General features: G+C 31.1%; 1 protein-coding gene across 4 annotated transcripts in view; it reads right to left on the minus strand.

Moving 5' to 3' along the window:
* LOC126745595 (protein abrupt) overlaps positions 1-25328 on the minus strand; it is a 147100-nt gene extending 121772 nt beyond the window's left edge. For all 4 annotated transcript variants that reach the window (XM_050453512.1, XM_050453511.1, XM_050453513.1 and 1 more), the window contains exon 1: positions 25004-25328. The gene's annotated coding sequence lies outside the window, so the exon portion shown is untranslated. The remainder of the gene's footprint in view (positions 1-25003) is intronic.
* Positions 25329-25885: the final 557 nt, after the last annotated feature.

Below are 25885 nucleotides of genomic sequence, written 5' to 3' on the forward strand. Positions count from 1 at the left end.
CGATGTTGCCACTTTTTTTTCTAGATATTTTGCATATGTTTAAAGCTAGCATCCGATCGATTTAGGGTGGGTCGGTTTTCTAGGTTTTTTATGCCTGTAGTAAAAAAAGTTGCCAAATGGTCCATAATAAATACCAATTTTTTACTCTTTTTTAATTTTATTATTTTATCCCCCACCCGACCCCTAAAAAAATTAAAAAAAAAATTATATTATTAAAGACTGCTGCTTCAAACAACTAAAAATAGCTTCAAACACGCTCCCCGCCAGGTAAATTTGTACGCAACGGTCCCTCCCTTCAAAAATTTCGTGATGAGGCTAATATTAAACTCTTTGATATTTCAAAGTGCAAATGTACCGATTTTAACTTGTGTATTTGTGAGAAGTCATACAAAGTTCCAAAAATGGAACAAGCTTTCCTAAACGTCTATAGGGCAAATAGATGCCAAAACAAGTAAAATTTTGCAGCAAAAACAAAAAAGAAAAAGCAGGGACCTCTCGCGTAATATTCCGGAGGACAAAAGTCAACAAAACATTTCGCGTAATGTATCAGAAAAAAAATTGAACAAGGCAATCTATCAGATATATTAGTGCAAAGCGAACCAGACTGTGATCCAGACTTCGAACCAGAGCCGTCAACTTCTACGGGCATAACTCTCGACTTTCCTGCATTAGCAAAAGCAATATACCGAGCTGGATTATCAAGTAGAAAAGGAGCAATGATCGCCAGTGCAGTTCTGGAAGATGTTGGATTGATATCCAAAACTGATCAATCTTATGTAATCTATTTTGATGGACGCAAAGATAGAACTCTAGAACTCTTCACATTAAAAAACAGGGTGAATCGTCATCTAGGAAAATCATTATCGAAGAACATATAGTGTTATTAAAAAAACCAGGTAGCGACTATATAGGACACGTAACACCTGAAAACGATACTGCAGAAGAGCTTCATAGCTTCAACGATTCTAAAATATTTAACCGAAAATGACGTATTAGTTAGCGAGTTAGTTGCGGTTGTCTGCGATGGTATTGTCATTAATACTGGGCCTCACGGTGGTGTAATACATTTGTTGGAATTACATCTTAAACGACCTTTGCAATGGCTAATATGTCAACTACATGCAAACGAGTTGCCATTGCGACATTTGGTTCGACATCTGGACGGAAATACCACAGAACCATTATCATTCTGGGGTTCTATTGGCAAACTTATTGAAACATGTGAGCGATTACCTGTCGTGTGCTACGAAACAATCAAAGTTAATTTGCCTGAGGTATCATATATTGATTTAATAAATTGGCGAGTTTTCAAAGTAACAGAGCCACCAATGACGAAGCATCTGTCTGATGAAGAAATTGAAGAATTTAATAAAACTAGCAGCTATCCAGAGGGAGATTTATGGAAGTTACCCTGCCATACGCAGGTTGTTGAAAGATGTGTCAAATTAGTGACAGAGGCATCATCGGCCGTATGTGGGTTTACTAACAGAGATGGTTGGATACGTACAACGATAGCATCTAGAAGTTTAATACCAAATCAGACTATGAAGTAGGAAATTAGAAATTACTTATATGGTGGGCAGGGATAAAACTCGATGAGAGCCACCTCCCCGTGGTGAGTTCTGGGTTATTTTGTATCTGTTTATATACAAAATAGGCGAAGAGCTGCTCGTAAGTGGAATAGTTGAAAAATGCTTGATTTTTTTTAGGCTTAAGAGCTGGCGGGGGGGCCTTAATATGTCTACAATTTAATAATATTTGTTTTGCGTAATTAGAGGACTATATTACATTATCTTATAGCACAGGCAAATTATTTTCTTTTTATATTTTCTTTGTATTTTTGGGGGGGTAGCGAGGGATGCAAACGCTGAGGTTTTTTTTTTTTTAATTTATACGAGATTATTTTATTCAAAAGCAAGTTTTTAAACCACAGAACTGTCAAAATTTAAAAAAAAGTATAAAAACGACCGACCCTAAATCGATATACAGCAACCAAAATCTAGAACGCAGCTTATGCCGTTTGGCAGCAACCTAATAATAGTCCGTGCCCACTGTTATTTAATCGATATAATGCCCGTATCTCCTGAAATTTGCAAGGAATTTTGTCGTAAATAAAATATTCATTATTTCTAGACATTTTCACTAACTATTTGCTTACACATTTACCGATTTCATTTTTTTTGGTACCGTTGAATAGAGAATTTTACGCTCCTTACTATGATGTATCACGCGATGGGGATTCCCTTTTGACATATTAAAGTAAGGTTAGCTGGAGGTGAGGAGGTGATTGACAGAACTTCAGTAAATGCATAATTAAACGTCCCCCTGTATATCTAATTTGACTTTCTTTTTTTTTTTTTTTTTTTTTTTTTAAGAAAGTTATTAAGGGTGGATCGTTTTGAAATGAAAGCACTGTATATTATAAAAAAAAGTTTAATTTAAATCCTTGGAAGTTAACTTTTTATTTAATTTTTACAAAAAAACCTTAGCTTAGGCTTATACCCACTATAAACCAATTTAGTTATCCAATCTTAATAAGTAGACAAAAATTGATTAAAACTCTTTTGGAAATCCAGGAAATACGGGCATTATATTGAATAAATAACAGTAGGCGCGGACTATAAATATATTGCTGGCAAACGACATATGATGCGTTCTCGATTTTGGTTGCTGGATATATGGACCGGAGAGTCTTCATTTTTAAACACATTATTTTTACGGCTTTCTTTTCCAAAAAAAAAAATACGGAAAGCATTGAATCTTGTTACTTTTCTTCATCGCTTTTTATCTATCTACTGTTTAAATCATCTTAAAAGCTTGAAAATAAACTGGAAAAGAAGAAATCCTGACAGCTTTGAGAAGTTACAAGATTTTTTTTGCTAAATATATACTGGGTTATATAAGGTTTTGATCTCACAGCAATTTTTTAATAAAGCTGAAACTGTTTCCAAGCCATTCTTGAAGCTTATGCGTAAAATATTACAACTTCTGATGGCTTTTAAACCGTCTGTGCGAACATCAAACACGGGTTGAAAGGAGTTCAATTTAAAAGAAGAAGAGCAATAAAAATAACCTCACTTTTATATCACAAAAAAACATACAAATACTGTTAGGGGGTTAATTTCCCTTGAGGTTCCACCTAGCTTCAAATCCCTTACAAATATTATTTGCTACTTCAGGCCTTTCTCTAAAATGGTCGAAAAATTCTATTCTATTAAATTGGGACACAGTTTCATCTAAATAGTTTTGATTTAGTAGTGGTTTGAATAGTTTTGCGTCGGAATCAGAAAATTTTGATAATTTAGATTCTTCCGACCATTCAAAGTCACTCATTTGCTTAACTTGTATTTTTAGATTATTGCAACAATTTAAAAGACAATTAAAAACGAATATCAGGGATTTGAAACCGATCAGAAGTTTCTGTGCGAACACATTCTACTCTATTGCGCATGTTTATTTCTCAAAAACTTGTTTCTTATTGCTATGAGAACAAACTTGTAGACAGACAGTATAAAATAGGTAAAGACCTAAACAGAGACTCTCGTGACTAATTTGATCAAAACTTAAAAATTAAAGGTATCCTGTTTGCTAGAACTAGAGATACTCCCAAAACTTTTGATTATCTGAAAACTTGATGGTGATGTAGTAGCCAGTTATCCTCAAAGGATTCAAATACAGAAGCGGAATGCTGCATAGAATCCTACCTCAGATAATGCTGCTTTTAAAGAGCTTACTCTATGCACAAAAGGACAATTTTTCACAGAAACTCAACTAATGCAACATCTTAGTATGAACTAGTAGGTGGCATGAACAACTTTAGATATCCTTGCCTATTTTTGCATAAAGAATTAATAAAATAATAAAGAATCCATATTGAGTTTTATGGAAGCACACACGCTGATGTGGTTGTAAAGGGTTGGAGAGGAGAAATAACAATATTGCCAAATTCCATAGGACCGATGCTTTTGGTTTTTACCCTTCAGATTTTATTACAGTGATAGTAGAACCGGGCCAAATATTAATTTAGGTTACCCAAGGTTTAAAAGAAAGAAATGGAAACTCCGTTTCGATGGAGCTGACTATAATCGCCATCACCTATTTAGAGGCTTAATAAAGATTGATATAAGGGTTCTGATCTAACAGAACACAGTATGTCTATTTCTTTCTGGGACAGTCTGTACACTGACTTTTATTATCCATTATTATCTACTTAACTGAATTATTTGGCAACTTTTTTACTTTTGTGACGCTTTACTTTAAAAAAAAACGTGTTTCTCAAGCAAAGTGTATGAAGAATACCAACATTTGTCCGACACTCAAGCTCCGCGTATAATAAATTATTTTCCCTAATAACGACACGTATATACGCTTTAAAATAAAAATAGAAAAAAAAAATTAATTCACTTAATTTATTAGTCTGTTTACTTTTTAAAAATACCTACTACTTGCCCAATCCGCGTGAGCATTTCTCGAACCGTGTCTACATAACACCAGCTAGCTAGTTCCACTTACACTTATTTTTATTTTTAAGTTTCCATCTGATACTCTTAAGTTTAAATGTGTCATTCCGATCCGTAGATATTCTGGATTTAATTATGTGTAGCGCGGGGACGCCAAAAGAAATATTTTACAAGTACTATTTTTATTTTTATGGGAAACGTGTTTATTACGCTGGTCTAAGAAAAATGTGAAACTCGTTAGAGAATGCTTGGAGAATGCTTGGAAAACTAGCTAAAGGGCGTCGCAATAAACTCTTAAAATATCTTTTCTTTAAGGTTTATTAGATTTCTACATAAACTTTTAAGGCAGATGAGATAGTTGAAGCATTCTATAACGATTCAACCAACACACTTAAATGATTTAACAATAACCATGGGCGATTTTAACGCCAAAGTTGATGATGGGCATTTTGGGGAGTTTATAGTCACCAATATACATTTTTCAAGAAAATTGTATAGCTGAAAAATCAGATAGATTATAATAATATAATCATGATAAAGTTTTACAATTTAACAAGTTAGATTTACAAATAATTCTATCCTAAACATAATTGTACTATTGTGAAAGGAGGCAAAGTCCAGATGTAAAAAATCTATACAAATAGATGTGTTTTTTAATTTCATTCATATATATATTTATGCAGATTTTCCCTACGTGATTTCTTCTTAGTTGATGGTCCTGGAGCACCACTTTTATATTCAGGGTATATGAAAGGTATCACTTTCTGCTATAATTTCATATTTTTTACGTAGAATTACTAATATATTAACCAAAAATTAATTTATAGAATTGTTCGAGAACAAAATATAATTACGAAATAATCAAAAAAAATCACCGTTCGTGTAACGCTAGCAAACTCGCAAATGAACTACTGACTAAAATATAGAATATATTCCATGCACTGGCTGTGAGAAGAAGAGAGAAAGAAAATATGAACTTTGATTTTTTTTATTTTAGGCAATTTTGGAAGTAAAACTTCTTTATACACGCTTAAGTTGGGTAGTAAGCTGGCGAATTCGTTACGAAAAGTGTGATCGGGCAAGGCGAACAGTAGTTGAGAAGGAGATATGAGGTAGTGGCGATAGAAAGAGAGAGAGAGAGAGTTACGGTTCGTATATTACTGTAGGAGCAAGAATATAAATACATATGTTATATATACATATGAATGGAGCTAAAGATGTTTTACTTCAGTCGTGTGGTCTTAGGCGCACTAATTTTTTTATTTAACTCTCCTGCTGGAAATAATATTCAAAGATTTTATATCGATAGATTCCTGACTTCAAAATCTTTAAACAATTGGGAATAGAGTTGTAAAGCTTTGAAGAATTATAGGAAAAACTCCGTTCATAAATAGATGGTTGATGTAAAGGAGATATTATCAAACCTTTAAATAAAATGTTTATATAATGTACATGAGATCTATAAATAATTTTATTGTAAAGATAGATGTCGTAGAAAATAATAACCTATTATAAAAAGATGCACAGTGCACTGTACGCCTAGTTTCCATTTTAAGCCAATTTGTTGCAGAGTGTTTTTAAGAAATTCTTTCATATTTACGAATTCCATAGATATACCGCAAACAGGAATTATGCACTCCTTGTATATGATTTTTCTAAATTTGTGTCAGGCAGTTTCCATAAACGACATCTTCATAATTCAACACAGGCAAAACGAGAGCAATACATTTTTTTTTAATTGCTGTATATTAGATTAAGTCTAAGATAAGCTTTTCGGATAAAATGAGATACGTGCTAGTCAAATCACATTTGATTGTCACAAATAAGACCAAGATTTATATATTTTCCTTTATTTCTAAAGCCACATCACCTACCCTAAGATTAATTTGAGTTTTTAATATTTGCACATTATTTTTAGGACCAAATATTAACAAACAACACTTGCTTGGATTTAGATAAAGAGAATGCTGTAAATATAGATCATCAGTTTTCTAATTCTGTATTAATTAAAGCAACTCATGACCCTGATCTTTGAAAAACGAGTAATATAGTTTCATATCATCCACGTAGTAGTGAACTTTACATGTTTTTATTACCTTATTAATGTTTGATGTATATATGGCATACAATAATGAACTTACGACCGATTCCTGAGGGACCCCGCAGGGAATAGGCTATGTACCAGATAATATCCCATCAATCCTAACACGCTTACTTCTTTCTGTTAAATAATGTTTAAAAAATGGAATCTCAACTCCTTTAAGTCCTACATAAGATAAAATTACCAATTTTATCTTATTTTAAAATTACAAAATAACTATGATCTATGTATCAGATGCTTTGGTGTAATCTAAAAGTGTTAAAATTATAATTCCACCAATTTCGGTGGCCCTATCATCTATTATATGAGCCAAAGGCGTAAAACAGCTATGGCTCTTTCTGGTGGTATTTTATTATGTTGAACATATTTCGTCATTTGGCGGTGTATAATTTTTCCTAATACCTTAGCCAAGCAAGGTAGGACACTAATTATTGGTCTTAGATCCTTATATTCTTTTGGGTTAGTCATTTCTATTGATTTGGAAAAAAATTATTTATTAAGCAGTAATTAATAAGATAAGCTATATAAGGTAAAGGAATAGGACAACAGAAATAAATAATCCGCATATATTCAACTCATCAGATCCTATCGCTTTGGACTTAATCTCCAAGAGTAGTTTTTGGATATTCTATTTCTGATACTGGGATAAATTCTAAAAAAGATTGTAAGTTTTCCTTAAAATTACTTTTGTAAAAATTCATGACATTTTTGTTTTGATTGACTTGGTTAGGTGAAATACCGGACAATAAAAAAATATTTGTTTCATCAGGATTTTTTAAGATATCAGAGATTTTGTTGCTATTTTTTAAAATTCCATAACAATATTTTCATCCTGCCAATAATTTTTCGATTTTGATAGGTTGATTACGCAAGCTTGTATAATATTCCCGATTAGCTTCTATTTTACTTCTTTTCTATCTTTGAAGAGCTTTGTCACGTGGTAACATTAGGTCTTTCACATTATCGAGCCATGGTAATAATATTTTTTTGTTATACGAACTTTTTTTAAGAAACTATATAAGTCCATTAGCGCTCGGATGTTATCTGTAAAAAAACCTACTCTATCATCAACGCCTTGAATATCGTCGATATTTCGCCACGGTATAGACAGTAAATTATACTGAAACTGGGTAACATCGATGCTTTTAATATCTCTGTATTCAATAAACTTAATTTGATTTTTATAATAGGGTACTGATAAATCACAAAATATGAATTAATGAACTTTTGGACCTGGCAACGTACCACTATTTATAACATTTATATCCTTAGGAATTAACGTGAAATCTATAAGAGAACTCGTTGCTTGTAAGATTCGCGTTGGATTTAATATTACTTGCACAAGGCCTACATTATCACCACACCTCTTTAGCAAATATATAACTGTAGTACAAATTAAAATCTCGTGTACATCAGATATTATCATAAATTGGGGTATGAGATGTAAGCACATTGTCAAACAGAAACCACCAAAACCAAAAGAAAAACGTTTAATGTGGTTTGTTCCATGTTTGCGCACTAGACCCGTCCAAGTGTTTGTAAATCTTCCTCGGTGGAAATTTGAACCCTTTTGTTTTTAAAAAAGATAAAAACGTTAGCTTTGTAGGTCCATGACTGATTTTTATATATTTTTACGAGCTTTTAGGGATAAACCATATTGAGGACTTACCAATTGTTCTCACAGATAACAAACTATGGATACATAAATCAACATACATCCAAGAGCCAACATCAAGTCAGGTCACAACTTCCTATTTGGTATAATAAAACTTAAATCAAAGAACAGAGAACACACAACATAAGACAACTAAACAACGAACGTATAAAACAGAATGTGCAACTGTACAGGAAATAACAACTAAATAGTGAAAAAGAGACCAGTAATACCGAAGAAAAACTATACGTAATAACTCAGGACATACTCGACAACCACCTTAAACCGATAAAAGTAAAGTAAAAGGAATGGATAACTGTAGAGATATTTAGACATGATGAAAGGAAAACTTAAGATTAAAAGCAAGGATATAACAACACACAAGGATAGACAAAGAAATTAAAATTGCTGTTAGCAAAAAAATATTGAATGAACTATTACAACAAACGCGTCAGTCATTTAATTTCTACAAAAAGATCAAAAAGGCGGCAGGCCATTATAGGCCTAAGGCTCCGTTTTTTCCAAAACTTAGGTTATAACCAAGATGGCTACCCCTTATGGGTCACCGATCATGGCAATGGTAAAGAAAGATTCGTCGATTCACGTTTGTTTCAATGCCAGGCTTTATGTCATGTGATGGAGCCCGAATATGATAGTCCAACATCTACACTTTTTTTTAAAATAATTTTAGGAAATTCTACATTCCTTTCCCAAATTTAAATAACTGTCATCATTGAATTTCACTCATAGGTATTAGGAGATTCCGCTGACGAAAGCTAACTGGAAGTATACGGGTTTTCAGTTTGGTGGCCAGACATATTTTTTGTACTCTACCATTTGGACTGACTACAAGTGTTTTCCTTTACACGATGGTTTGCACCTTTTCGCGGTGCTTTAGTCAGGTTTTAGAAGCCGAATTTTCTTCTTCTGTCATATTTTTTATCGAGGATATTTTAATTATTATAGAAACAATGAAGAAAAACTAGAGCATGTTGAAAAGGTCCTTACTCGATTAAAACAAGCCGGTTTTAGCCTTCGCTTGAGAAAATACAAATTTTTTATAAGGAGATATGCTATCTGGGGTATATTATTACTTCTTCGATGGCAAAACTCAATCCAGAACGAATCCAGGGAGTTGTCGATTGTTTGTCCTTGAAATGTAAAGCATTTTCAATGGTTTCTACGCTTGGCAAACTTTAATCGGCCATTCTGTAAAAACTTTACAGATGTGGTCGCTCCTCTGCCAAAAGCAGTTGAAAAGATTTGTTTGTTTAGCTGAGTTTTGTACAAAGTTGTATCATCCTGTGTGAGATCTTCCCTACTTTTTATCGGTAAATAGTTCAGAGGAGGCCTTGGGTGCTCATCTGTATCAAAAAGTGAAACCTGGTGTCCATAGTCCATAGCATGGATTAGTCGTCAACTTCTGACTCTGGAGGAAAAACTATCATAGTAATGAACTGGAGGCGTTGAGTCTAGTATGGGCGCTTGGTAGGTTTCAAGTATATCTACTGGGAAGAAAGTTTACGGTGTTTACTGATAACTATTCCATTAGTTACTTAAGAACATGTCGTCCGTTATCTTTCCTAATCGCTAGGTATGCTTTGGCAATACAAGAAAATGATTTCGAAATAAACCATTGCAGAGGGAAGGAAAAATGTCGTTGCTGATGCGTTAGGTCGCAGTGGGGTGGCTAACGATCCTCGTCCTCCAGATTCCAAAGTACTGCACATTTTTCAGTTACTTAAGCTTTCAGAGTTTCAGAGCAGCTCAGTTCACCCCCTGATCTAGTAATAGGGAATTTTGGGATGTGGGAAAATTTATTATTTTTGAGACAGGATAAAGGTGAATCTTATTGACTTGTGTTTCTAAATCCTTGGTCGTAGACTTTAGTCGAGCCTTTCATACAGCACTTGATCGTTTTGGAGGTAATAAGACTTGACAACCTTTGAAAGTGAAGTTTGGTGGACTAACAGATCTGCGTAATTCCTTATTCCCCAGTCGAAGCCACTATTCCAACAAGAAAAGGTGAGCTGGTGATAATGGATTTGTATGTACCATTACCAAAAAGTACAGAGGCACTGTTTGCTATACAGGTCTTGTTCCAGAGTTGCAGAGACGTCAGCTGTGATATACAGGGTTTCTGCGAATGGTTGGGAAATCCCGAAGGTGTAACTACTATAGACTTAAATATGTGAATAGACCCAAACATACCTTAGTCCAAAAGTTTATAGTTTGTGACATACAGGGTGTTCATGTTATTATTATTATTATTATTTATTTTTGCCTTGCGGCAATCACACTCCCGTTTTACGGGGAACATTCACTTATCCCAGATATCTAAGATATCAAAAGGATTAAGCTCTGAGGGGACCCTTTCCAGGTTGTCGGGCCCTGGATGGTGTTCGGTCTTCTGTACCCATGAACTTTCTGACGACCCGTGCTGTCCCCAGTAGCACCGCTTTTTGCATGTTTTTGTAGTGGTGCTCACTTAGTCCCAGTTGTTTGAGGTTCTCTACAAGGGTTTTTGGTATAAGTCCAGTTGACGAGATTATTATCGGAATTGTTTGAACATGCTCCATCTCCCATTGCCGTCTAATTTTCCCTTCAAGATCTCGATATTTGATGATCTTTTCGTTCTATTTTCCTTGGAGGTTATTGTTATTAGGTATAGCGACGTCAATCAGCGTGGTTCTCCTTAGTCGTTTATCCATCAGGATAAGATCTGGTCTATTGTTGACAGTTCTTTGGTCGGTGAGAACAGTTCGGTCCCAGTACAATTTATACTCGCCATTTTCAAGAACTGGCTCTGGAGTATAATTGTAATATGGAACTTTGTCCGTCCTCAAGAGGTTCAGTTTAACTGCAAGTTCTTGGTGCCGTATTTTTCCCACGCAGTCATGACGTGCCTTATACTCAGTTTGGGCAAACGTTTGATATCCTCCCGTTATGTGTTGGATGGATTCTGTCACTTGGCATCCATATCGACATTTGTCACTCTGTACTGAAGGATCCGAGATAATGCACTTCAAGTAGTTTCTAGTTGGAATAACTTGGTCTTGTATGGCCAAGAGGAAACCTTCCGTTTCGGGAAACAGTTGTCCCGAAGTTAACCAGTAGTTCGACGCGTTGGTGTCGACATGTCCCTGGCTAACCTCGTTGACGTGTCTCCCGTGCAGTGGTTTTTGTGCCCATGATCGATGTTTTTCTTCATCAGTGACGTGGTGACTTTCGATTTCGCGATTCTTCAGTTTCAGAGATGTAGAGTCATCGACCTCGCATATAGCACAGTGCAGAGCGGACGATCTAGCCTTTTCATAAAAGAAATTTCTCAGAACTGAAATTTGTCGGTCTAACTGTTTGCCAATGTCTGCCAATCCTCTACCTCCCTGATGTCTTGGTAGCGTAGTTCTTTCTGTGGCACTTCGAGGGTGGTGTTTTTGAGCCTTAGTCAATAATGTTCGTGCCTTCCGTTGCAAGTTCTGGATGTCCGTCTTGCTCCATCCCATAATTCCAAAGGAATATGTTGGTGGTGCTTATGTTACTGCTCTAGTTATTATTATTTTTATTATTATTATTATTATTATTATTATTATTATTATTATTATTATTATTATATTCTAATATGCATTTAATGTATGGATTGACGAGATATAATGCTATAAAGGCACGAAGATTGTACGTAGACAGATTCCGTTAGAATAGAATAGACACCTGCCTAATTCAAAGACTTTCCAACGTATCGATCAGCGGTTACGAGAAACTGGTAAGAAGTGATTATGGCTTTATTTTGTGTCAAGTTTTGAGTAGTAAAAACGATTTGGATTTTAGGTAGTTCTGCTCTAAATATGGGCTGGTATAGTGGAGTTCCCATAACTATACGTACAACTGAAGAAAAAGTTTTAGATGCTGTTGTTTAAAATCCCACAATTAGGGTAAGGAATGTAGCTTGAGATTTTCAAGTTTTGAAATGTACAGAAAATATTATTTCTCAAAAGCAACCGTTTCGTCTATAACACAACCTTTAAACACCACAATGTACTTAATTCGTCAATATTATTTTGGGATGAAGTAGGATTTCGAAGCCAATTAACTCGCATAATCTTCACATTAAAGTATAATTTCAAATTAATTTATAGGCAGAAATAATTTAACACTCTTTAACAGAACTCGTTGAGTTACCACCTGGACTAAATGGCCAAAGTTATTTGCAATTTGTTGAAAGACATTTCCCATTCTGCTGGAAGATCTTTTATTACAAACACGCATGAATCTGTGGTTTATGCATGACAACGCTTCAACTCATCTTAGTTTGTTGGTTAGAGAGCCTTCAAATAGAGTTTATCCAGACCAGTGGATCGGACTGTATCATGGCCGGCTACATCACCAGATTTAAATCCTATGGACTTCTTCATTTGGGGTGAAAACTGAAGGTGATCCTTCGCAAAGGATTTTTTACCTTAGACAGAAAATTAAGCATAACATCCAAATGCTTTGGAGAGTACAGTAAGGATTAGTTCATTAAGCTCGAGAGTATAACAAGTAAGGTAGTGCTCACTTTGAGCAATTTTTTGTAGATATTATCTAAAGCAAGTTGATTATTATCTTATACATAATAATATGTTTGATCATCGTGGTAAAAATAATGCATTGGAACTTTTAGAAACAAATATCTCGAAAACTAATAACTTAAACACTTCTTATAAGTGGTCCTTTTTTGTGATGAAAATACGAACAAATAAGATTTTTCGGTCAGTTATCTTCCTGTATTTAGTTTTTTGCCAAAATCTGAATTACTTCGTAAGCAATAAGGAAAAATAGAAAATAAAATTGTAACTTTGACACTCTTTGTAGAATCTCTACTTTCCAAACCTTTTGTCGACACCCTGTATATGTATGATTTGTGGACTACCAGGCGGCGTTCGATAGAGTTTTATATCACTGATTAGCATAGATGATAAAGATCTGAGAATCATTAAATATCTTTACTATAAGCAAAATGCTAGCATAAGATTATACAACCAGTTATTAGAAGCAATTTGAATAGAGCATATTTGTTAACGTTTGCTCCAAACATATCTTCAAACAAGCCTTAAAGGAATGTGATAAAAGCATACTAATTAACAGCCAATATTTGAAAAACATAAGATGCGCAGTGATATTCACAGACAGTCTAGATGACACGTATAACTAAAACTACTCAACAGTATCGATTAGCCCTTAACACAAAAAAAAAACCAATATATGGTAATTAGCAAACGTTCAGTCTTAAATACACAGCTGACTATCAACCAACGGCCAACTAAAAAAGTTGAAAGCTACACATATTTTGGCACGAATGTAAACAGTCAATGAGATCACTCCTTGGAAATAAGGCAATGTATAGCAAAAGCCAGACAGCATTTTTAAAATCATTAATCAACGTCTTCAAAAGACGTGACTTGCCGCTGAAAATCGAGATCTTCGTACTGTGCTATAGTATTTCAGTTCTGTTATACGTAGCGGAGGCTTGGACGAACTTTGAAGCAGTTGACACATCCTAAGAATCCCCTGTCAGTCACAAACAATGAAGTCATCATATCATGAGGAATAAAGAACTATATAGCCTCCTTGAAATATTTCTACAAGGAAAAGTGTACGGCAAGAGAAGACCAGGATGAAGGCGAATCTCCAGGATTCAAAACCTAAGAAATTGGTTCAAAATGACTAGGACTGGACTGTTCAGCACAACCGCCAATAAAGTCAGAATTGCCATGTTAGTCGCTAACATTCGACATGAATAAGCACTGCAAGAAGAACAGAAATAAACTTAGACATTTTCTAGAAACTTGCTCAAATACAAAAAATTCACAATAAAGTTCGGTCAATCGATTATCCTTCAATTAAAAATGCACATGATCCGCCCACACCAAAGTACATTGAAGTATTGATTTTGCAATTATCGGTAACCAATCCGAATTTTTCTTTAGGCCGCAACCGGGGGATGAGGAGGAGAGGGAGGGACGGGAGGAATACAATCGTGTAGTTTTTAAATGTAGGTCTCGATCCTCTGGCTGTCCGGCAGCGGCCGTTTTTCTCTTTCTATTTTTGCGCATATCCCGAAATTTTTGCCATTGCGCTTTGCCGCCATTGTCCACTTACATTCGGCTAATTTTTAGTGCCCGTATTGATTTTATTTATTTTAACGTCGACCCGAATGGCAGTGTAAACGCAATCGAAAGGAAAAAGCCTCCTTGGCCCGGTGCCTCGGTCGGTCCCTTGGGATTGCCGACTTTCCTTTGGGATAATTTTTAAGGAGCGTCAACTTTTCTCCGTATATCTTGCAGCCTATAAATGACATCTTTCAGTCCCTATGCTAATATTAATAAAACGTTCACGGTACTCTTCATTTTTGTCAAAAATTATAAGCTTTATTTAGATGGGTTAATGGGCAAATTATAACATTGTGAAAAATAAAGTAAACATCTAAGATCTTCTTTAATAGCAGCTTTTGCCATTGGGTGATCATACGGACAAAAGAAATGCTACAGCTAAGTATTATCTGCATATTAATACAAGCAAGTTTTAAGGCAATATTGAAGATTATCTGTATATAAATATTGAAAAACAAAGAGCCTAGTATAGATCCTTGCGGAACACCACAGCTTACTCAATCAAAATCTGATTTGCCCCTGGAGGTTTCAATAAACTGAGATCTATTGAGAAGATAATTTTTTTTTACAAGCAAAATTGCATCCCTCGACAATTCCACGAAATTTAAAATTAATAAAAGAAGTTTGTGGTTTATCGTATCAAACGCCTTACGGTAGTCCAATAAGATTAGAGCTGTAATTTTTTTATCCTTCGTGGCATAAATTATAATTTATGTTTAACATAGCTGCAGCATAACCAAAACCAGGCCGAAAGCCAGATTGACAAGTAGGCAGAATTTTGAAGATTTTCAAATGATCAGATATTTGTAAATTCATTATTTGTTCTAGAACTTTTGACAAACTTGCAAGAATACTTATATGTCTCAAGTTATTAAAGAAATATGGTTTGTTTTTAAAACGTATAATACGTTAGATCTTCCAACAATTATATTGGGCATAATCTCTATATGCGGGACCAATTGCCATTGATCTTTAAAATAAAAGAAATAGCATTTTTTTTTTAATTTAAATAAAGATTTAATTTTTTATCGGGTGGTATATTACTTGCAGAGAACTTTAAAAAGTGTGTGTTTGTAATTTTGATTTCTGATTTGTTTCAAATATTCCCAATGCTGTAATGTTCAAGTTTTTTTATTCATCAGCATTCCATTACAAGCCATTTAACATTTATTATAGTCAATTAATTATTATAGTCAATTAATCTTTTATTATTAGTAAGATTAAAGTTCTATTAACGCCTTTATACAAATATTCTCAAAACCCAAAAACGTTTCTTTTATTTATCTTTCAAAATTTTTAACATTAAAACTTAAAATTGTAATAAAACAATCTGTTATAAGTTCTTAAAATGGCTTCTAATCACGTTCATTTTATTAAAAAATTTAAATATAAATTCTAGATCTTATGGAAGAAAGAGGCGACAAAGATAAAAAGAGGATAGTACATAAAACGATACAGAAAAAAAATTAAGGAAACAAAGAAGAATACTCAGTACTAGGAGCTTGTTTGTTTCTACTCTTTATGACATTTCTGGTTTGGACATCAGTGATAAGTTTGGTTTTTGCAGACGATATGAATTTTATTGAAAGCAATTCGGATATGAGGGAACTACATAAAACCATATCAAATGACCTAGTCACCATTAAATCTTGGTAAGATTCGAATCTTCTGCACTTTAACGACTCTGAAACTAAATTGTTTGTCATTCAAAAACATGTTGGAACCTTCTGAACACCAATTTAGCCGTGGTTGTATCTGTTAAGTTTTTGGAATTTATTATGAACGAGTGCTGAAAATAGAAATTTTATACATTGATGCCTTTTTAAAAAAATTCAACTCTGCATATTTTACTTTCAAGTCAGTTTCCAGAAAATGAAACGTAAGAACATCTAGATCAGTCTATTTTGCCGTTTTTTGCATCTCCGACACCTCCTTTCATTTTGAGTTACATGTTGTGCGTCTTAATTTGACAGTAGTTTCAAATTACAAACGAAAACTGTTCGTTGTTCGCTGAGACTAAGTAGCAGGACTCTCTGTCAAGATTATTTTTTAAAAAATAAAATAATAACTCTAACTCAGAAAGGCCATTTCATAATTAATTAGAAACGGGAATCATGATCTTAATCTTCTAACCCCACGGTCAAAGTTAGTTAAAAGCTCTATAATGTACACTGTAAAAAAAATTGCACATCATTTGCCATTTGAAATCAAGTCCACATCATCTTATCATCTTTTCCATAAATTACAGTTTTATTGCAGTTTATTTAACATTACAAATATTCTTTTATTTAAACTTTTGCATTTCTTCTATGTTTACTACGACTATGTACTTTAATTATATTTTCTATTTTAATGAATAATTATTTATAGTATATACATATTTATGTCTATTTATAATTTAAGTTTTTATGCATATTATGTTTTTGCTTCATTTTTTGTATGTTTTTTTTATTATTTTATAAAATATGTTTACAAAATTTCAAAAGAAAAATGTGAAAATTTGTTAAAAACTTCAACTTTTGACTTAAATTTTAATTTTTTAGGAATTTCTTAATTTTACACATTGGCATCGCTCAGCAAAATATGATATTAAGAATGTTAAACATATGTTATGTTAAATAAGAAATATAAAAAAATAAGAAGGTTAAATGGAGAAGATTTGAAAGATAAAATTTCACGAAGTAAAAATAATGTATTTTTATTGTAATTGAACTTGAAGTAATAATTTCTCATTAAGAACATTTTCCCATAAACGGATAAAAAAAGTAATTTAAAGGAAATGCTCGTGTTTTTAAATTTTCAAATAAAAAAAGAATTACAAAACTCAATACATCATTTTTAAACAAGTTTTAAATAATTTTTTATCTAAATAACAATATTATATAAACCCAAAATATGTGCACTAGTATTTGATCCTTTATAAGATTTAATTAATCAATACTTCATTTCTTAATTATTAACAAAAATTTAATTTTTAATTTAAAAATGCCAGTTTTTGTTTAGGTTTTTGTTTTTTATCTGTTTTTTGTTCCTAATATTTCCTATTAGTAAAATGCCTAAAGATGCAATTTTTAAGAATTTGATTGCCTTTTTGTTGATTTGCTTAAATACAGTGTATCTACTTAAGTTGGCAACCTATAGAAACCTTTTTTATTGTTAGATTTAGGAAAAAACGATTCTTTATAAAAATTCTGCGTTCGTATACGAGGTTTGTCAAAAACCTCGTAAAAAAACAGTAGTTTGCTGTCAGTTTACACTTGATAACGGTTGGAGATACTTACCAACCGAAACGTCGTGTTACATTAAATAAATAAGACAATGCAAGTCCGACAAGATGTTTTCACTGTACCATTGTCTACCACCTTCAAAAACAAAAACCTCGTATTTGTACAATAGTTACGTACTTTTATTTTTGACAATAACAAAAATGTTATAAAAAAAAATTTGCTTAGAACTAAAAACTACATGCAAATATGCAATTATATCCAGACAACTATAAAACGTATCGAGAAGCTGCAGACATTTTTGATAACCAACACCCAGAGAAAAATCTTCAATATATCACAGTAAGAAAAATAATAGCGAAATTCAAGACTTTTGGAGATCTCAGTAATAAATTTACCAAGAAAACCAAACAAAAAGTTGTCAATGATGACATGGAATTTGGAATAATGCTCTCAATAATTGAAGATCCTACAAAATCCCTAGCAACTTCCAATAGGATATGACATCCTATTAACAGAGATGCGGTTTAAAATATTTAAAAAAGTAACAGATTTCATCCATACAAGCCCCAATGTATTCATACGTTAAGGCCAGGAGATCGTGAAAGATGCTTTTAATTCTACTATGATATCCAAGGAATGTTAGAAGATAACCATTTATGAGAACACATGTTTTTCTGGATCAAGCAGCATTTTCATCAAATGGAATAATTTCTTCTTAAAATTGGCATTGGTGGAGTGATGCTAGTTCAAATTTTAACATTACAACTCAGACCAGTATGCATTCAAAATAAATTTGTGGTGTGGAATTTACCAAAATAAAATAATTGGACTTTTTTTTCATGAATCTTTGAATGCGAACCGTTACTTACTCTTTTCAGAGAATGAATTAGAAGTACTTTTTGACAACGTTTCCCTACTTACAACAATTATGGTTTTAACAGGATGGTGCCGTATGCCACAGCATATAGGTTAGATGTAGCGCAATACCTTGAAAATTGTTTAAATGGAAGAGTTATACATCGGTTTTCGGAAATTTTTTGGCCACGGCGCTTTCCAGATTTGACGCCACTCGATTTTTTTCTTATTGGGTTATTTAAAGCAAATGGTACATCTTCAAAGGCCATTCACAGATGTTGCTGATTTGGAAAGATTCATTACAGAAATTCAAAGTATTAGTCCGGTTATGATTAGAAGAGTAATGAAAAACTTGTGATAGTACAACTACCTGTAATGAAAGAGAAGGCGGACTACTATATACATATGTTGCAGAACATGCGAATTAGCAAGTTAAAGGATCTAATAGTGTCTGCTAAAAATCTATAAAGTGATACAACATAGATCTTAAGTAATTGAAAGATTATAAGTAAATAAGTGTTCATAAAAAATTAAGAGATTACTACTTATTATTAATTATTTTGTTTTGCGAAAATGTTCTCATTAATTTCTGACTGGAATGGTTATTTTTTTTTTGATATTTTAATTCGAGAAAAATTTGTAAAAAATATGTTTGAAGTTTCAGACATAGTTTCTGACATATTTGTTGCATGTTTCTGTATTATTAGGGATGTTGCTTTTCTAATTTCTTTTAATACAATTTAAAAATGTGCATAATAATTAATTATTTGTATATTTATATACAAATAATTTAACCATATTCAAATTTTTTAAAATACGTAAAACAGATTTCATAAGTTGTTTCTTTTTATTGTAATTTTTATTGAGTTGAAGAGCTGGAGCTTCTTTCAATTAGGCAAAGGTATAAAATACGTTTAGAAACGTGTTGAAGTTGAGTCTATACTGTTTTTTCTTGAGAGTTTGTGAAATTGAATTAAATTAAAATTATTTTTTAAAAAATGTGTCATATATTTAATCTAGAGCTGCACAACTAAAATATGCTAAAAAGTTTACCCTAATTAGCAAAAAAAAGTAAACAACAATAAAAAAAAAAACTCACACATCCAGTAACGCTCCCAATAAAACAACAACAATATATCATTCCCGATTTGCCACAAAAATCGCACCGAAAAAAAACAAAAGTCGCATTGCTACAAAATTTTCAATATTGCATTTGCTTTTGTCCAACACACATATCATCAACATATCGTAACCAAACTCTTTAAAGGTATTGGAATATATTTTTTGCATTTAACTCAAAACGATTCATGAAAAGAAATCAAATCTAGAAAGACATGTCGTTCATATAATATGAATTGTTGTGTTTAAAAATATTTCGTGACATGCAAAGTTTTTGTCAAGTTAATTATTTCTCGGATATAATCGAAACCATTGTTCTCCAAAACTTCAATGAGATATATTAAAGAAGAAGATACATCAAAAGAAACAAGAATTCCATCTTAACTTAAAATTAAATTTAAATACATTGTTGAAATAAACTGTTGATGTCTTAAATTGGTTTACCAAAAACTTTGAAATTAAAAAAATATCACTTTTATATAAGGATGATACTAATTCTATAACTAATAACTATTTCTTGTTAAAATTAATAAGTTATCAAATCTTACCAAAAAAGACTACACATTTCTTTATGGATTATGGATTATTGATAAACAATATAATTTTGGAATTGTTGGGTTCGACAGTTGTAACTTAAATCTATCTGAAAGGAATAAGATCATGTTTTATAAAAGTTTCTTAGAAATCTCACTTGTCAAGAATAAAATAAAGAGTTTTGGTTAGTGGTAAAACTGTTTTGTAATATATATAGGCAAAGGTTTTAAATACGTTTAATAACTGTTAAAGTCGAGTCTAATGTTTTTATTTGAGAGTTTTTTAAAATGAATTATATTTTGTCAAGTTTTATTATTAGTGTTACGCGCCTTAAAAATACATTTATTAGTTTTTTGTAATATGCATATATATAAAAATTTAAACAATAAGATAATTTAACTCTTAATATAAATCGAAATTAAAAAAATACCATAATTAGAAATGTTAAAGAAAAAAACTAGAGATTAATTATCTTGTGGGTGTACATTTTTGTTTAATGTAATTACATTTTCAGTAAAAACTTAATATATGTTAACTTAGATTAAAGCAAATATTTTTAATAAAGAGAACGACAATTTTTTTATCAAACAGCTATAAAACTATAATAATACAGGTAATTTTGAATTTATATTAAATATAAAAAAACAAAAAGGGTGCTTGAGCATATCGACACCCGACGATTTTCCGATTTTTTTATGTTTAATAGAAAGGGTACGATCTATAGAATAACAATAATATAGAAACAAAAAAGATTTATGGATTATCCATTAAAATTTTATGTTGTATATGGATGATGATTATGGTAAGCTTCTTATACATGTAAAAAGAAAATTGAAAATCGTTGGATCGTAAATTGCTCAATCCACCACAAAAAGATTGAAACTTTTAAATACGTTTTCCAAAAATATAAAAAGTTTCCAAAAATGTTGTTCACATGAATAATTATATTTGATTCAAAAATCAAAATTATTTTTTAAAAAATGTGTCATATCTAGAGCTGCACAGCTACAATATGCTAAAAAGTTCACCCTAACCAGCAAAAAAAAAGTAAACAACAATTTAAAAAAAATATTCATACATCCAGTAATGCTCCCAATAAAACAACAACAAAATATCATTCCCGATTTGCCACAAAAATCGCACCGGAAAAACAAAAATCGCATTGGTCTGTTCTACCAAATTATCAATATTGCATTTGCTTTTGTCGAACACACATATCATCAACATATCGTAACCAAACTCTTTAAAGGTATTGGAATGTATTTTTTGCATTTAACTCAAAACGATTCATGAAAAGAATATGAATTTTTGTATTCAAAAATATTTCGTGACATGCAAAGTTTTTGTCAATTTAATTATTTCAAAAGAAAGAAACAAGAATTTTATCTTAACTTAAAATTAAATTTAAATACATTGTTAAAATAAACTGTTGACTGTTTTTGACTGAAAAATTATCATAAGGTAATTTTAATGTCTTAAATTGATTTACCAAAAACTTTGAAATGTTGTGATTTGGACATCATATAGTAGAAATAATTCGTCTTTTTTCATTACCATTATTTTAGGTAAGCGAGTTTTGGTACAATATCATATTGAATGGTAAGTTCTTTTGCTAAAAATTAAAATATCACAGATGAATATTAATTAAAACAAGAAGGTTACCCTAAAAAATTAGATATGTTTTTTTAAGAACCTTAATTAAATTTTAAAAGTAAATTTTTGTTATCAACCTTAGAAATCTGCAAAAGTTTTTTAATTTAATTTCTAATTATAATTTATCTTCTAATAAAATACTAGCTTTATAGCCATAGATATATCAACTGTTAAAAAATATTACTTTGATATAAAGATGATACTTATTCTATAACCAAGAACTGTTTCTTACTAAAATTAATAACTTATCAAATCTTACTAAAAAGACTATACATTTCTTTATGGATTATGGATTATTGATAAACAATATAATTTTGGAATTGTTGGGTTCGACAGTTGTAACTTAAATCTATCTGAAAGGAATAAGATCATGTTTTATAAAAGGTTCTTAGAAATCTTACTTGTCAAGAATAAAATAAAGAGTTTTGGTTAGTGGTAAAACTGTATTGTAATATATATAGGCAAAGGTTTTAAATACGTTTAGTAACTGTTAAAGTCGAGTCTAATGTTTTTATTTGAGAGTTTTTTAAAATGAATTATATTTTGTCAAGTTTTATTATTAGTGTTACGCGCCTTAAAAATACATTTATTAGTTTTTTGTAATATGCATATGCATATATATATAAATTTAAACAATAAGATAATTTAATAGTAAATTTGAAAAAAAAAATTTAACTCTTAATATAAATCGAAATTAAAAAAATACCATAATTAGAAATGTTAAAGAAAAAAACTAGAGATTAATTATCTTGTGGGTGTACATTTTTGTTTAATGTAATTACATTTTCAGTAAAAACTTCATATATGTTAACTTAGATTAAAGCAAATATTTTTAATAAAGAGAACGACAATTTTTTTATCAAACAGCTATAAAACTATAATAATACAGGTAATTTTGAATTTATATTAAATATAAAAAAACAAAAAGGGTGCTTGAGCATATTGACACCCGACGATTTTCCGATTTTTTTATGTTTAATAGAAAGGGTACGATCTATAGAATAACAATAATATAGAAACAAAAAAGATTTATGGATTATCCATTAAAATTTTATGTTGTATATGGATGCCGATTATGGTAAGCTTCTTATACATGTAAAAAGAAAATTGAAAATCGTTGGATCGTAAATTGCTCAATCCACCACAAAAAGATTGAAACTTTTAAATACGTTTTCCAAAAATATAAAAAGTTTCCAAAAATGTTGTTCACATGAATAATTATATTTGATTCAAAAATCAAAATTATTTTTTAAAAAATGTGTCATATCTAGAGCTGCACAGCTACAATATGCTAAAAAGTTCACCCTAACCAGCAAAAAAAAAGTAAACAACAATTAAAAAAAAATATTCATACATCCAGTAATGCTCCCAATAAAACAACAACAAAATATCATTCCCGATTTGCCACAAAAATCGCACCGGAAAAACAAAAATCGCATTGGTCTGTTCTACCAAATTACCAATATTGCATTTGCTGTTGTCGAACACACCTATCATCAACATATCGTAACCAAACTCTTTAAAGGTATTGGAATGTATTTTTTGCATTTAACTCAAAACGATTCATGAAAAGAATATGAATTTTTGTATTCAAAAATATTTCGTGACATGCAAAGTTTTTGTCAATTTAATTATTTCAAAAGAAAGAAACAAGAATTTTATCTTAACTTAAAATTAAATTTAAATACATTGTTAAAATAAACTGTTGACTGTTTTTGACTGAAAAATTATCATAAGGTAATTTTAATGTCTTAAATTGATTTACCAAAAACTTTGAAATGTTGTGATTTGGACATCATATAGTAGAAATAATTCCTCTTTTTTCATTACCATTATTTTAGGTAAGCGAGTTTTGGTACAATATCATATTGAATGGTAAGTTCTTTTGCTAAAAATTAAAATATCACAGATGAATATTAATTAAAACAAGAAGGTTACCCTAAAAAATTAGATATGTTTTTTTAAGAACCTTAATTAAATTTTAAAAGTAAATTTTTGTTATCAACCTTAGAAATCTGCAAAAGTTTTTTAATTTAATTTCTAATTATAATTTATCTTCTAATAAAATACTAGCTTTATAGCCATAGCTATATCAACTGTTAAAAAATATTACTTTGATATAAAGATGAAACTAATTCTATAACCAATAACTGTTTCTTACTAAAATTAATAACTTATCAAATCTTACTAAAAAGACTATACATTTCTTTATGGATTATGGATTATTGATAAACAATATAATTTTGGAATTGTTGGGTTCGACAGTTGTAACTTAAATCTATCTGAAAGGAATAAGATCATGTTTTATAAAAGGTTCTTAGAAATCTCACTTGTCAAGAATAAAATAAAGAGTTTTGGTTAGTGGTAAAACTGTATTGTAATATATATAGGCAAAGGTTTTAAATACGTTTAGTAACTGTTAAAGTCGAGTCTAATGTTTTTATTTGAGAGTTTTTTAAAATGAATTATATTTTGTCAAGTTTTATTATTATGGTTACGCGCCTATTTATTATTTTTTTGTAATATGCATATGTATAAAAATATCTGCATGACTTATTACAGTAATGTGGAATTAAAAGCTTAAATTAATTTTTAAAATTAAAATAAAAGGATAATTTAGTAATAAATTTGAAAAAAAAAATACTTTTTTAACTCTTAATACAAATCAAAATCAAAAAAATAACATGATTACAAATATTAAAAAAAAAACTAAAGATTAATTATGCTGTGAGTGTACATTTTTGTTTAACGTAATTAAATTTAGAGTAATAACTTAACGTAATTTAAATTTGATTTAGATAATAGCAAATATTTACAAAAAAGACAATTTTTGATTCAAGTAACTATAATAATACAAATAATTTTAAATTTACATTAAATATTAATAACAAACGATTTTCCGGTTTTTTTTGTTTAATAGAAAGAGTACGATCGATAAAATAAAACATAAAAAATTTGGATGACGATTATGGTAAGCTTCTTAAACATATAAAAAAAATAAATAAAAATTTTAAATAATAAAAATTTATGGGTCGTAAAATGCTCAATTACCACAAAAAGTTTGAAACTTTTGAATACGTTTTCCAAAAACATTTCCAAAAATGATGTTCACATGAAAAATTATACTGATTAAAAAATCAAAATTATTTTTTTAAAAATGTGTCATGTCTAGAGCTGCACAACTAAAATATGCTAAAAAGTTCACTCTAACCAGCAAAAAAAAAAAACAACAATTTTAAAAAAATACTCACACATCCAGTAACGCTCCCAATAAAACAACAACAAAATATCATTCCCGGTTTGCCACAAAAATCGCACCGGAAAAACAAAAATCTCCAATTAAAAAATCACAGCCAACAACATCGAAAAAACGAGCGAATCAAAAAAAAAAAATAAACCGGATAGACGCAGCGCAGCGCCGCGACGTCCGAGAAAAAAAGTCTGCCGAGTGCCCGGAGTGCCGAAATGGAGTGCAATAGAGAATCCGATCCGAGATCCGATGGATTGCAATTGTTTGAAACAATCGACGACGCTGATGATGATGATGGTCGCGTTGTATGTGTACTCGCAGCACACTTGCGCGTAGTGCCGAACCTGCCTAAAGTGAAGTGAATATTGCCCGATTGCCGCCTACTCTATACGAAAGAAGAGAGAGCACTACTACTTGCTCGCTTGTTTGCTTCTTGCTTTGCTTTGCCCATCCATTGGTATTGCCTATACTCTGTTTGTAGTAGTTGCTCTACTGCTCTATTCTCATTTTTCGCATACGAGGGTTGTGAGAAAAGTAGGAATAATAAGACGCATATTGAATTATAAACTATTTAGAAATACTTTACATACAGCATGAGTGGCATTTAATTATTGGCAATATTTGCAGGGTTTTAATTAACTAATTGGTTAAAGAACCTATATACTTGTGTATTCTAGAGTGGAGTTAATGTAACATAGAAAAGTTAGTAGGGGAAGCCTTTTCACCACAAGTAAAATGCTAATCTTAGTTTCAGGAGTAATACATTTTGGCAAGTGTTTGGCACCATCAGACTCTAAAATCTAATATAAATAGTTTTTTTGAAAACACTTCATATATTAAAGCAATTATCTGGTTACAAAATTGATTTTTTTTTACATTTTTT

This window comes from Anthonomus grandis, chromosome 16 (genome assembly GCF_022605725.1).
Source record: "Anthonomus grandis grandis chromosome 16, icAntGran1.3, whole genome shotgun sequence".
NCBI classification, from domain to species: domain Eukaryota; kingdom Metazoa; phylum Arthropoda; class Insecta; order Coleoptera; family Curculionidae; genus Anthonomus; species Anthonomus grandis.